General features: G+C 39.7%; 1 protein-coding gene across 6 annotated transcripts in view; it reads left to right on the forward strand.

The window, feature by feature from the left end:
• Positions 1-13,216, forward strand: part of CDC42EP3 (CDC42 effector protein 3) — a 57,625-nt gene that overhangs the window by 19,752 nt on the left and 24,657 nt on the right. The window contains exon 1 of one of the 6 annotated variants that reach the window (XR_006289752.1): positions 1,824-3,720. The exons of the other annotated variants lie outside the window; for them this stretch is intronic. The gene's annotated coding sequence lies outside the window, so the exon portion shown is untranslated. Of the gene's footprint in view, positions 1-1,823; positions 3,721-13,216 lie in introns of those variants that run through there. 6 annotated transcript variants of the gene reach the window in all.

The following is a 13,216-nucleotide window of genomic DNA, read 5'->3' on the forward strand; positions in this document are numbered from 1 at the left end:
GGTTCTCAGTGAATCTCCAAGAGCAGGATTTTGTGCATGCTTCACAGGAAAAGAGAGCACAATATTGGAATCCAAAATGTCACCTGGGTGACTGCAGAAATATAAACGTGTATATAGTTAAATGATTACTATGTTGCAAGGATTTTATTTTTAAATGGTGTTGTGAAGGACCTAGTTTTTTTACTGTGTTCATATTTAGATTTATATTCTTACAGCAGCATGTTACAAGTAGCATTTATAGCACCGGTATTTTGAAAAGTGACTAAAGTAGATCTATACAGCCAAAATATTCTTTGATTTGAGCATTTGTTTCTACATTGGAATATGCTGGAATAAATTGGTTTTTAAACAGGTTTTTGTTTGTCTCTTCAGAAAAATAGTAAAGAGTCAGATTTTCCCTGGCCCTAGTATGGGTGAGCAGTGTAGGGAGAGGAGGCTTCACAGGGTCCATCCTCTGCACAGATCAAGGAAAATTACAGTCCTCACTCTCATGAGCTCAGCGAGAGTTCACTTGTGCACTGTCAAGAGTACGTATCACCCCCAAGAATGAGGGGACACATAGCTGTGGCTCCCCCCTCCCCCCCATTACAGCCTTCAAAGCAGGCCAAATGCACCAGGAGGAGAAGGGTCTGGAGTTTGCAGCCTGGGGGGAGAAGAGGGGAGAATTATCTTTTAAAGTGCAGTCTCAACCCAAGCTTTCCCTGGGGCATTGTGGCTCTGCACTAGCCCTTCAAGTGATGTGGCTACATACTGCAATCTAGTGCCAAAGAACTGTTTAAAACTCTTCCAAACCACTTGTATCAGCTCTGATGTGACCAAGTAAAGCCATCGGTTTGGCAAACAAAACTGTTCTTAGTTTTTTTTTCTGTAAACCAAAGCAACATACTTAATAATCTGTTTCAAATAAAATGTCTTCCTTATGGGTGAAATCCTGGTCCCCGAGCCCAAGTCTTGAGTAGGAGTTTTGTACAGGGAAGAGTTTCTCTTCATGTCTCGTTACCAAGTTCAGAGCACCTTCCTGGCTCGCTCTAGTTCTCCTTTTATTTCTCCTTTTCAATGAGGTGGTATTCCAAAGGATCAAGAGAATTCATAAACTTGCTGTCCATGCATCTACCACGCTCCCGTTCTGCCATGAGTAGAACTGCTGCTCCACAGGGACTGCAGAGTCCACTCTGTGGCCTCTTCGTATCCTGACTCCACTGCACAGCAGAAGCACAGTGTTCGTGCTACTGCAGGATTTGATCTAATTGCACAGCTAGTGATGCAAACGTAAAGTAGTGAAAAAAATGCAGCAAGAATTACATTACACTCGAAACAGCCATTGCCCTCCTCTGGGGGTTCCCAGGTTATCCTGAATGGAGTCACTCTGCCTCCTTTAGAATGGCCTTAAAAGGGCACATCTTCACTGCAGAGTTAACTCTGGGTATTGTCAGCTTGGTTAGCATAGCCCAGGTGTGAGCAGTCACGCTGCAAAGCCCACTGCAAAATTACTGCGTCCTCACTGGTGCGCCACTCAAGTGTGTCGCTAGGACTTATGGGGCATGTGCTGCAGTAAATGGTGCCGCTCTGATTCTTTCCCAGTGGATTGTGGAAGAACTTGTCTTTCCTTCTGGGCACAGGGGGGCAGGGACATGAACAAGAGAACTGTCAGCCCTCAAGTGACTTTTTTCCTGCATCCTCACTGAAAAGTGGACGAGTTACCAGCCCAAGTGAAAGCAGCCCCTGAGGTCTAACCCACTCTTCCAGCTAAGACGGAATTTAAGCACTGCAAAACTCAGGTGAAAGGGTTTTTTGTGTGGACGCGAGAGAGATTAGAGGCAACACTAAAATAAGAGCCCGAGTTTGCTCTGCAACGAAGACAGCACGAGGGAGGACACAATAACACAAATGTGCCCTTGTTGTGGGAACGCTCACACCAGGCTAGTCTAACCCATTTGCCAACTCTATAGTGAAGACATACCCTAAAATGTGAATCCATTTCAGTATGCTTTGCAATGGACCTACTCCTTTATTTAACGTTATTAATTGTATTTTTGGATGCCCTACTTGAGGTAATCATTACTTCCAAAATCTTGCATTGAATTTAAAATAGTATTAAGCTCATCACGCTATTAATCCAACATGGGACTCTTACAGGAATCAGGTATAACAGAAGCAATCTTGGAGTAGGCAGACAACAGTGATATTTTTGTGGTTTTGGAAGTAACTCAGTGAGTTTTGCAAAACAATACAGATTGAGTTAGTATACAAAAATGACAGGGAGCTAGCCAGGGTGATAAGAGGAACTTTATGCTGCCATGGGATAAATGCCCAGGTATTGCAAGCTAAGCATTCGTTTTCACACTAATACTGTTTGAGTCCACAAATTACTAATTACATTTATAGGCAACCTTTGCCTTTGGTGGTGTCAGTGAGCTGGAAATGTTTTTCTTCTTAAAAGTCTAGGAAATGATATACAAAAACCTACATTTGCTAGGACTGCACATTCAAGCACCCAAAAGCCCAAGAATGCAAAAGTTATGGTTGAAATACTCAACTTAAATTTTACCTTCTTGCATGTACACAGTGATCATTTTATTGAATGTATATGCTACATCTTTGCCTACGGTTGTAGAAGAAGCTGCTATAATATATTGGTCAGAAAACTTAATGCAGTCTCATACATATAAAGATAGCATGACCGTGCATGCAATGGGATAGAGTTAAGGGGGTGTGTTCAACCTTAACTTTTACATTAGATTAAATGTAGATGCTTAACTATACGCTCTTAATGTTGCATTAATGTTGTATGCTTGCATTTAATTGGGAAGAAGTTCAGAAATTCTATTTCACTACCTAGATCGCTATCAGAGGAGGTAGTAAAGGCATTCTCTTTGCAGAACAAGTTTAGATAAGACATTAGATGAAGTGATGCAGGCAGTTATCTTGCTGAGGGTCAGACTGGGTGATACAAGTGATCTTTTCTGTGATTCTATGCCATTGCAAATAGTGACTGACCTTCTGTAGAGATAAAATTGCTGATTACAAGCTGAAGTCATCCAGACTGAGTTTCTCATCCAAGCTTCACAGAAGCTGTCCAGATGTACTTTTATGGCAGTAAAAATATTTTAAAGGTAACATGCAAAGCATTTTTTTAAAACTGGGTTTGTTCACTCATTTTGTGTGTGTTTTTTTTTTTTTATGGTGTATAAAGAAGGGCTAAAAAGCAGTAGGAGTTTTTTTTATGTTTTTATCTTAGAAATATTTGAAATATCAAGTCTGATCTTCATTGAGATCCAAGAGAAATCTTCCAGCAAAACAGAGCATGTGTATTATGAGCTCTTGCATCTTAATGGCAGAACTGAGGCATTGAATCTTTAATCACAACGTTCTTTCTCCGAAATGTTAATTGGACATTGGTGTGAAATCTTAACTATAAGAAACAATTTGAAACAATCTGACTAAAGAATGTTAATATTGTTTGTTTGTTGGCTTTTAAAAAATCTGGGAAGTTAATGACAAAAATTAGATTAAAAGAATGTTAAGGTTGCAAAAGTTAGGAAGTGCCAGAATTAAGGTTGGTTGTTACCTTAATTTGATTCCCTTGTGCATATTTACTATAAAACCATCAGTCATAACATAATCTCATACTATTTTTCACCACAGGACTTCACCTCATTCAGTGCACAACGAATGAGGCCAGAGGTTTCAAGAAGAGAGAAGATATTTTCTTATTTTAAGGTACTGGGCCAGGAGAGCTGGGTTCTATTGCTAAGCTGCCACAGACTTCCTATATAGTGTTGAGTACCACTGTCATAATGTGTATGCACAATGGGGCTGAATTAAGGTTGCACAGGAAACTTTAATCCTGGCATTTCCTAACTTCTCATTCCTTGACTTTGCAATCTTAACATTCTAATTTTGGATTTTTTCATATGTAATTTTAATTATGAAGAATTTTGAACATCATAAGACTTTACTCCTGCTTCTTGCACTATCCAGCAAGGGGATCAAAGGAGTTTCCCTGCCACTATCACCAGCTTAGAATTCTTCTAAGCCAGTTGTAAAACCAACTCTGTAGATAGCGGTACTCGCTTTTCTCCTGATCCACCTGGGAAGTCAATCAAAGACACCTGTGAGGATAGGAGTACTACTGCTTTAGATCTGTAATGACCCAGGGGGAGGTGCTAGAGCAGACTTTAGGTTTAAGCTCTTCAGTGAAGCACAGGCCAATGGTGGACCAAATAGCCATTATTCTAGTAAAGTTCCTTGTTCAGTGTTGAAAGGAAGTGACTCTGATTCACATGAGAGGGCCTACTACAAGAGGGGCTGTAAGAGACCAGTTGATTATTTCTTTAGTACTTGGGAGATGCTCGGGGACTATGGCGCTGAGGGCATATACATGTTTTAATTTTAGTTTGGTGTTTGTTTGTCGTCCCCCCTCCCCCGCATGTGTATTCTTGCCCTTTTTAAAAACATAATAAGAACAGCTATACTGGGTCAGATCAGTCTAGCTCAGTATCCTGTCTTCCGACAATGGCCAATGCCAGGTGCTTCGGAGGGAATGAACAGAACAGGGAAGTTATCAAGTGACCCATCCCCTATCATCCGCTCTCAGCTTCTGGCAGTCAGAGGTTTAGGGACACCCAGAGCATGGGGTTATATCCCTGACCATCTTGGCTAATAGCCACTGATGGACTTATCCTCCATGAACTTATCTAGTTCTTCTTTTTTAACTTTTTTTTTTTTTTTTTTTTTGGCCTTCACAGTATCCCCTGGAAACAAGTTCCACAGGTTGACTGTGTGTTGTGTGAAGAAGTACTTCCTTATGTTTGTGTTAAAATTGCTGCCTGTTGATTTCATTGCATGACCTCTGGTTCTTGTGTTATGTGAAGGGGGAAATAACATTTTCTCCACACTGTTCATGATTTTATAGACGTCTACCATATCTCCCTTAGTCATTTCTTTTCTAAGCTAAACAGTACCAGTCTTTTTAGTCTCTCCTCGTATGGAAGCTGTTCCATACTCCTAATAATTTTTATTGCCCTTGTTTATACTTGTTCCAATTCTGCTATATCTGTTTTTGAGACGGGGTGAGCAGAACTGCTTGCGGTATTCAAGGTGTGGGCGTACCATGGATTCATATAGTGACATGATATTTTCTGTCTTCTCTGTCTCTTTCCTAATGGTTTCTGATGTGTTCATTTTTTTTTGACTGCTGCTGTGCATTGGGCAGGTGCTTTCAGAGAACTATCCATGATGACCACAAGATCACTTTCTTGAGTGGTAACAGCTAATTTAGGCCCCATCATTTTTTATGTGTAGTTGCAGTTGTGTTTTCCAGTGTGCATTACTTTGCATTTATCAACATTGTATTTCACTGCCATTTTCTTGCCCGGTCACCCAGTTTGGTGAGCTTCCTGTGTAACTCTTTGCAGTCAGCTTTGGACTTAACTATCTTGAGTAATTTTCTTGGTAAATCTGACCTTTCTAACTGTATTCAACAAAACATTAAGAAAATGTACTGTGCTCAAAAAACAACTATTCTTCTCTCCATCCAAGGGTGTTGGAATGGGGGGGGGAGGGTGCACGGGGGCCATGGCCTTCCCACTTTTTACTGGCTGTAAGGGTGAACGACGGGGAGTGGAAGCAGAGAGGAGCAAGTGGGGGTGGGGCCTCGGAGGAACAAGCAGCGCAGGGGTGGGGCCTTGGGGTAAGGGGTGGTGTGAGGTTGGGGGCTCAGAGAGAGAGAGCAGTGTTGGGGGCAGTGCAACGCAGTGGGACGGAGCCACGGTTCAGTCGCCTGTGCACCCCCGCTTTTAAGGCACTTCCACAGCTCCTGTCTCCATCTGTATGTGTATCTCTCAGTATTGTGTATATGGGCCTACTACAAGAGTAGAATCAACCCGTTTTATATTAACATCTCTTTAAATGCTTTTCATACATCTTTGATAGAAACCCTCTAAATGTACCATTAACTCAATTTAACTGTTGTAGCTAAATATGGTTTGATTTAGTTTCCTAAAATGACTTTAATTCTATTTATTCTCTGGGGTAGACAAACGAAACCTGGAACACGGGCAAAGATTAGACAGAGATATGTCACTTTTTTTTTTTTTTTACTGTACGCTTCAAAGTGCACATTCCAAATATGCCAACATTCAGTTTTCAGTTTGGCACACCAATAATTAAGTAACAGTAGCATGCTCAGACTACCTATTGCCACTGCTTCTAATGATTCATTGACAGTGGTAAGTAGTGTTTGGTATCAGTTTACCATCTTTGTTTTCAGGTACAGTTGATATACTCTCTTTTGGGGATTACAGTGTTGAATTTTTCTCTAAAATGTCTCCCGACTATAAGACTCTATTCCTGTCTTGTATAACAACTATAAATTATTGACATCTCCCTTTTCAGTTTCAGACTATATCTATACCAGTATAAATCTTCTTAATTTTACAAAAACTGTATGATGGCATGATGAACCAACCATGATAATATTCTTCTAAATGTGAATACAAATCTGGCTGAGTTTGTTGAGAGAATTAAGGTCATGTAGTCACACGGAATTTAAAAACAAAAAGCCTAAGAAAACAAAAGCCGCATATGTCAGAGTAATACTGAAGGAAGGGGGAAATGCCACAGGATCTGCCCTTAGTTTTTAAATACAGCAGTGCCTAGTCATGGAAGTTGGGGGGAGGATGGGGGAGAAAGGCATAATATACCCTCAGATAGCTGTCTCTCCATCCTTGGTTATACTTAACTTTTCTTCACAAAGATATCTCGGCTCCTGTGTGCATGCCCCACAAATCAGAGAGAAGGGCTACTGGTGCAATTTTTATATGTACAGATATGTTCAACTATGTTAAGTTCCTTTTGACAGCCCCTACCTTTTATCTCATTCTTCTTTCTAGCTCTTTTGGCCTTTAGATTGTTTGTTTGCTCTTGGCCCTGAGACTTCTTAAACAATGAGAGAATTGTATGGCCAGAATGCAAGTGACATTGAGATGATAATGTGACTGATTGTCCTACATGTGAGGCACTTGTATATTCCAGCTTGCAAAGGATTGATGCAAAAGTTTACTACCCTTGATCAGTTTAACTTGGCTGCCTGTTTGCTCATGACTTTTTGGAATAGGACCCTGGAAGAATAACCACAATTCAAGAGGGTGTGATACATTGTGACCAAAGACACTTCCTGCAGTTTGGCAACATCTTTCAGTGATGTATGTATAGATCAGCTTCCTGCAGCTCCCATTGGCCGGGAACAGTGAACTGCGGCCACTGGGAGCTGCGAGCGGCCATACCTGCGGACACTCAGGTAAACAAAGCATCTCGCGGCCCTCCAGGGGCTTACCCTGAACAAGCTGCGAACCAAGTTTGGGAACCCCTGGTGTAGATATAACATGCACACATGGGTTCTTCAATACTAGTAGGGTGCATAAGGAATGGAATGGAAAACAATGCTCAGAATATTATAATGATGTTATATAAATCAGTGGCACTCCCTCGCCTGGAGTGCAGTGTTTAATTCTAGTCATCCCATCTAAAAAAGATATAGCAAATATTGGTTTCCTTTTTAAAGGCATACAAAATGAATGATATAGAGAGGCTAGATAGGGTGAATAGAAGAGCCCGTTGTCAAAGACATGATACCAGACTAGACAGCACTGGTTTTATGGCAATACTATGTTCCTATATGCACCTTTCCCAGTTGGCAGGATTTGATACACTTTCACTGACGTACAGTACATGAGCAATATGCATTTGAGGGGCAATGCTTTAAAATAAAGTACAGAAGACCCTAGACCTGTCCCTGGAATCTCCTAAGCTACCTCCGTTCACTTGTGCCTAGGGTCCACAGCCACATCAACAAAAGCACAGATTTAATGGTAGAGTTGAGTGGTCAGTTACAAAACAAAATTCACTTTAATTTCATTCTAAAAAGTTGCAACATTCTTCATTAAACAATTATTTGACAGTTATTACTCAACCACCTCTGACCAACAGTATCAGAATTACTAATGGATCTAAAAGGATCTGCGCAGGAGATGAAAATCGACAAACGGGATAAACCAGTGCAAAATAGTAGTTTTATTGCAAACAGCCATCTTTTGTCTAATGTTAAGTAATTAAAAAGTAAAAATTTATTTTTATTGACTTCTGCATATCATCTTACCTTGAAACGACTCTAGAGCTCTACGTTGGCAGAAGACTATACGCATTTCCTAATGTTAATGTTGGCATTGAATAGCAGCTGGAATGCCAGGATGCTACTTTTGTGACTTTGAAGGAGACTTTGAAGGAAATTGTGGAGTGTCATGTACTAAAACTGTAACAGTGTTTTCGTAATTTTAAATACTTTTAGTGATGCCTTTGCCTAGCAGAAAGTATATCCATTAAAATTTAAATCTTTGAATTGTGTTTGAAAAATTCACAGAAAATATGACAGGTTTCAGAGTAGTAGCCGTGTTAGTCTGTATTCGCAAAAAGAAAAGGAGTACTTGTGGCACCTTAGAGACTAACCAGTTTTTTTGAGCATAAGCTTTCGTGAGCTACAGGATGAAGTGAGCTGTAGCTCACGAAAGCTTATGCTCAAATAAATTGGTTAATCTCTAAGGTGCCACAAGTACTCCTTTTTCTTTTTACTGAAAATATGAAAAGAGAATCTGTATGCAGCTGAACAACGTCTAAGGAAAGAAATACATTTTAGGCCCCAATTCTCAGATGAAGCAAGGATTTAACTCCTGTTTAAATTAATGGGCATTTTGTATACATAATTAGAATTGGGCCCTAAAATACCATATTCTCTCACTTCCTCTGACCCACCCACACTTCACATTTGCAGGGAAAGACTGCAATACTCTACAATTATCATTACAACTTCCTCCTGTAGTACTGCAAAAGAGATATTCTAGCTGTTGTTACAATGTCAGTATTAACATCATGTAAGTGTGGGGGGAGGGGAGACTACACACAAACTACATTCAAAGAATGTTAAATTGGAAAAGTCAAGCACTCCTAAATTAGGACGGGGTAGTCAATAGGCGGACTGTGGACCAAATCCGGACTGCCAGACGCTTTTGAAGGGACCGTGAAATCTTTTTATTTACCTATAGGGTTGTCGATTAATTGTAGTTAACTCACACGATTAACTCAATAAAATTAATCACGATTAAAAAAAATTAATCGCTGTTAATCACACTTTTTTAATCTCACTGTTAAACAATAGAATATCAATTGAAATTTAATAAATATTTTTGGATGTTTTTCTACATTTTCAAATATATTGATTTCAGTTACAACACAGAATACAAAGTGTACAGTGCTCACTTTATATTATCACTTTTATTACAAATATTTGCACTGTAAAAATGATAAAGAAATAGTAGTTTTCAATTCACGTCATACAAGTACCTAAGTGCAATCTCTTTATTGTGAAAGTTATAAATGTAGACTTATTTTTTTTTTGTTACATAACTGGACTCAAAAAAACCATGTAAAACTTTAGAGCCTACACATCCACTCAGTCCTACTTCTTGTTCAGCCAATCACTAAGACAGACAAGTTTGTTTACATTTACAAATGCTGCCCACTTCTTGTTTACAGTGTCACCTAAAAGTGAGAACAGGCGTTTGTAGCTGGCATTACAAAGTATTTATGGGCCAGATATGCTAAACATTCATATGCGCCTTCATGTTTCGGCCACTATTCCAGAGGACATGCTTCCATCTGATGAAGTGAGCTGTAGCTCACAAAAGCTTATGCTCAAATAAATTTGTTAGTCTCTAAGGTGCCACAAGTACTCCTTTTCTTTTTACGAATACAGACTAACACGGCTGTTACTCTGAAACCTTCCATTCTGATGACGCTCATTTTGGAAAAAAAAATGTGTTAATTAAATTTGTGGCAGAACTCCTTGGGGGAGAATTCTGCCATATGTTTCATGTTATAGCAATCTCGGATGATCACCCCGCACATGTTGTTTGTTTTAAGAACACTTCACTTCAGATTTGACAAAACGCAAAGAAGGCACCAATGTGAAATTTCTAAAGATAACTACAGCACTCGAACCAAGGTTTAAGAATCTGAAGTGCCTTCCAAAATCTGAGAGGGACAAGGTTTGGAGCATGCTTTGAGATGTCTTAAAAGAGCAACACTCTGATGCAGAAACTACAGAACTGAACGACCAAAAAAAAAAAAATCAGTCTTCTGCTGGTGGCATCTGACTCAGATGATGAAAATGAACATGTGTCGGTCCGCAGTGCTTTGGATCGTTATCGAGCAGAACCCGTCATCAGCATGGATGCATATCCTCTGGAATGGTGGTTGAAGATGAAGGGACATTAGAATCTTCAGCGCATCTGACACGTAAATATCTTACAACGCCGGCTACAACAGTGCCATGCAAATATCTGCTGTCACTTTCAGGTGACATTGTAAACAAGACGCCGGCAGCATTATCTCCTGCAAATGTAAAGAAAGTTGTTTGTCTGAGCAAATGACTGACCAAGAAGTAGGACTGAGTGGACTTTGTTTTATTTTTGAGTGCAGTTATTTTTTTGTACATAAGTTGAATTTGTAAATTCAACTTTCATGAAAAAGATTTCACTACATTATTTGTATTAAATTAATTGAAAAATATAATTTTTTTGTGTTTTACTGTGCAAATATTTGTAATCAAAAATAACATAAAGTGAAGACTATGCACTTTGTATTCCATGTGGTAATTAAAATCAATATATTTGAAACCACAGAAAACATCCAAAATATTTAAATAAATGGTATTCCATTATTCTTTAACAGTGTGATTAATCGTGCAATTAATCGCTTGACAGCCCTATTTACTTATGCTAACATTGCCTGTTTCTGCCTTTAAAAGCCCAAGCTCTCAGCCCCACAGCTGACAACCTGGGCTGTCAAAAGCAGCAACAGGTGTTGTAAATGCAGGGCTGACCACCTGAGCCCCAGGGCAGCAGGGCTCTGGGCTGTCAGTGCCCCACACTGTCAGTTAAGTTGGTGAGGACACGCACCGCTGATAGAGTGTGGACATGAAAAATCATAATAATTACTGCAGTGGTTGTATGTCGATCTAACTTAAGTCAACTTAATTTTGTGGTGTAGACTTGCCCTTCTCATTATGATGATCGTTATTGCAGTGTGAAAAATGTTTCTCTGGAATCTGGTACTTGACTATACCTAGGGCTTGACCAAAAAGTGTGGACCTTGACAAAAAATAATTGGCTACTCCTGAGTTAGGAAGTGTCAGAATTAAGGTTGTCTGTCTGTACAACCTTAATTTGGCCTCCTTATGTGTATGCACGATCGCATTAATGACCTAGTACTATTTTGCTCCACCTCACCTCTCAGTACACAGCATGGACTATGCTCTGGGTTGATCCCAGCCTCTTCTGGCTCCTTGTCCCAGTCTGCCCCTCCACCCACCCATGTAGCTCTTGCTCTTGTCCCTTCTGCATTCGAGGCAGAGTGCGTTCTCCACCGTGCCTTGTGGGTGTCAGCAGGGGAGCACTGAGAGCACAGGAGACAGTCTCTGCTCTCACTTCCAGTGCTCGACACCACAGTGGCCCGCAGCTGAGAGCAGCAATTGCAGGGAAAGTCTCCTTGCTCGGCTCTAGGCTGGAGCACGCTCTGTTGTTTTGTGGATATGGTGCATTCACATGGGAGCCATAAGGGGATGAAACTTGCTCAGTGCAGATGAAATCTTTGGCGAACTTAGCTCCCAAAGTAACAAGTCTTTAGTGAGCATGCGTGAATTGCAAGTTTTCAAAGGCTTCTAACTGGGCCACTTTGAGCAGTTTTTTTTTCAGGAACAGCAAAAGGCACATCTCTTACACAAAGGCAAATTTCAAACCCATGGTCCAAAGCGTAGTCGCACAAGAACTCAACAAAATGGTGGTTTTGCCCATGTTTTTAAAAAAAAGATTTATACAATGTATTTTTTCCCTAAACTTCATTCTTGGAAATGGCTCAACCATTTTTGCTCAAATTATCCCAAAATAGTCAGCCTTTAGGCAAACACCTGGCTGGAAAATTTCAACCCAAATGGCTACAGATTGGCAAAGTTATAAGCAACTGAAAGCAGGGTCTTATAATGGAAAGTGTTGGCCAACCTGAAGAAAAGGCAGCACTACCTGTAATACATGCTGTAAGAAATAATGTATTGACCACAAGTACCGTAACATGAAGGAAGTTGTATTTATCGTACTCTGTATGGAGGAGAGGGTTTCAAGGTGGGGTTCAAGATGTTTGTCTAAAATGGCAAAGTCAGTCAGATGATTTGATTGATTGAAAGTGTTTCTTTGATATGCAATACTAGGGGTTGTCAGTTTTAGAATTTTCAGTGTGTAGTCCTTGGGTTTATGAGCTCCCAAAGCGTCTCAAGCCTAAAATTACAGTTGCTAGAATAGGAAAATTATATGGGCACACAACTCAAGATAAACGGCAGTTTGAGAGTGTTGTTTATAAAGACTCACATCATCTTGAAATGTAATTTAAATAACTGAACCTCAGCTAATTTAAAATGTATTAAAAATATTTAAATCATCTGCTGTCATTAATCTTTCACTCAGGCCTGTCTAAGCTAGCAAATTGGGTCCGTTTAACGATGCTGGTCAGGGGTATGAAAAATCCACGCCCCTGAGTAGCATTGTTAAGATGAGCTAAGTCCCCTTGTAGAGAGTGCTAGGTTGATGGAAGAATTCTTGCTTAAAAAAATGCTTTTAAAAAAAAAAAAGATATTTATTTGAAGACTAAACCCAAAGTTTTTAAAACTGGCTGCCTAAAGTTGAGCACTTAAATTCACTTACTTTAGGTCCCTAGCTTTAGGCACTCAAGTTTGAAAATTATATTGATAGTATTTTGTAATCTAGTCAAAGCGAATGAGTTAAGATCAGCTGAATGTGTACTGTTTTGGTTGCATATTAGTTGAGTACTACTCAACTTCCAGTTTGAAAGTTTTCAGACAAAAAGCTTTTCATGGCAGCTTGACAAGAAAGTGAATAGCTAAGAAAGGCTATATTCGATACTCCATGCAGGATTTCAAGTAGAAAGTCAAAAGCAGATTTTGAAAAACTAGGGTTTTCCTTTGCTGTTACCAGTTGAATGAGATTTTCCTCTCACCATTTTAAGGAGTGTTACCCTTTCACTCTTCACAGTAGTCCTTTTGACTATCGAGAGAAGAGCCAATGAATTTGAATAAATGGCTTTTACAAATTTG

The sequence above is a fragment of the Chelonia mydas genome, chromosome 3 (assembly GCF_015237465.2).
Source record: "Chelonia mydas isolate rCheMyd1 chromosome 3, rCheMyd1.pri.v2, whole genome shotgun sequence".
NCBI classification, from domain to species: Eukaryota; Metazoa; Chordata; order Testudines; family Cheloniidae; genus Chelonia; species Chelonia mydas.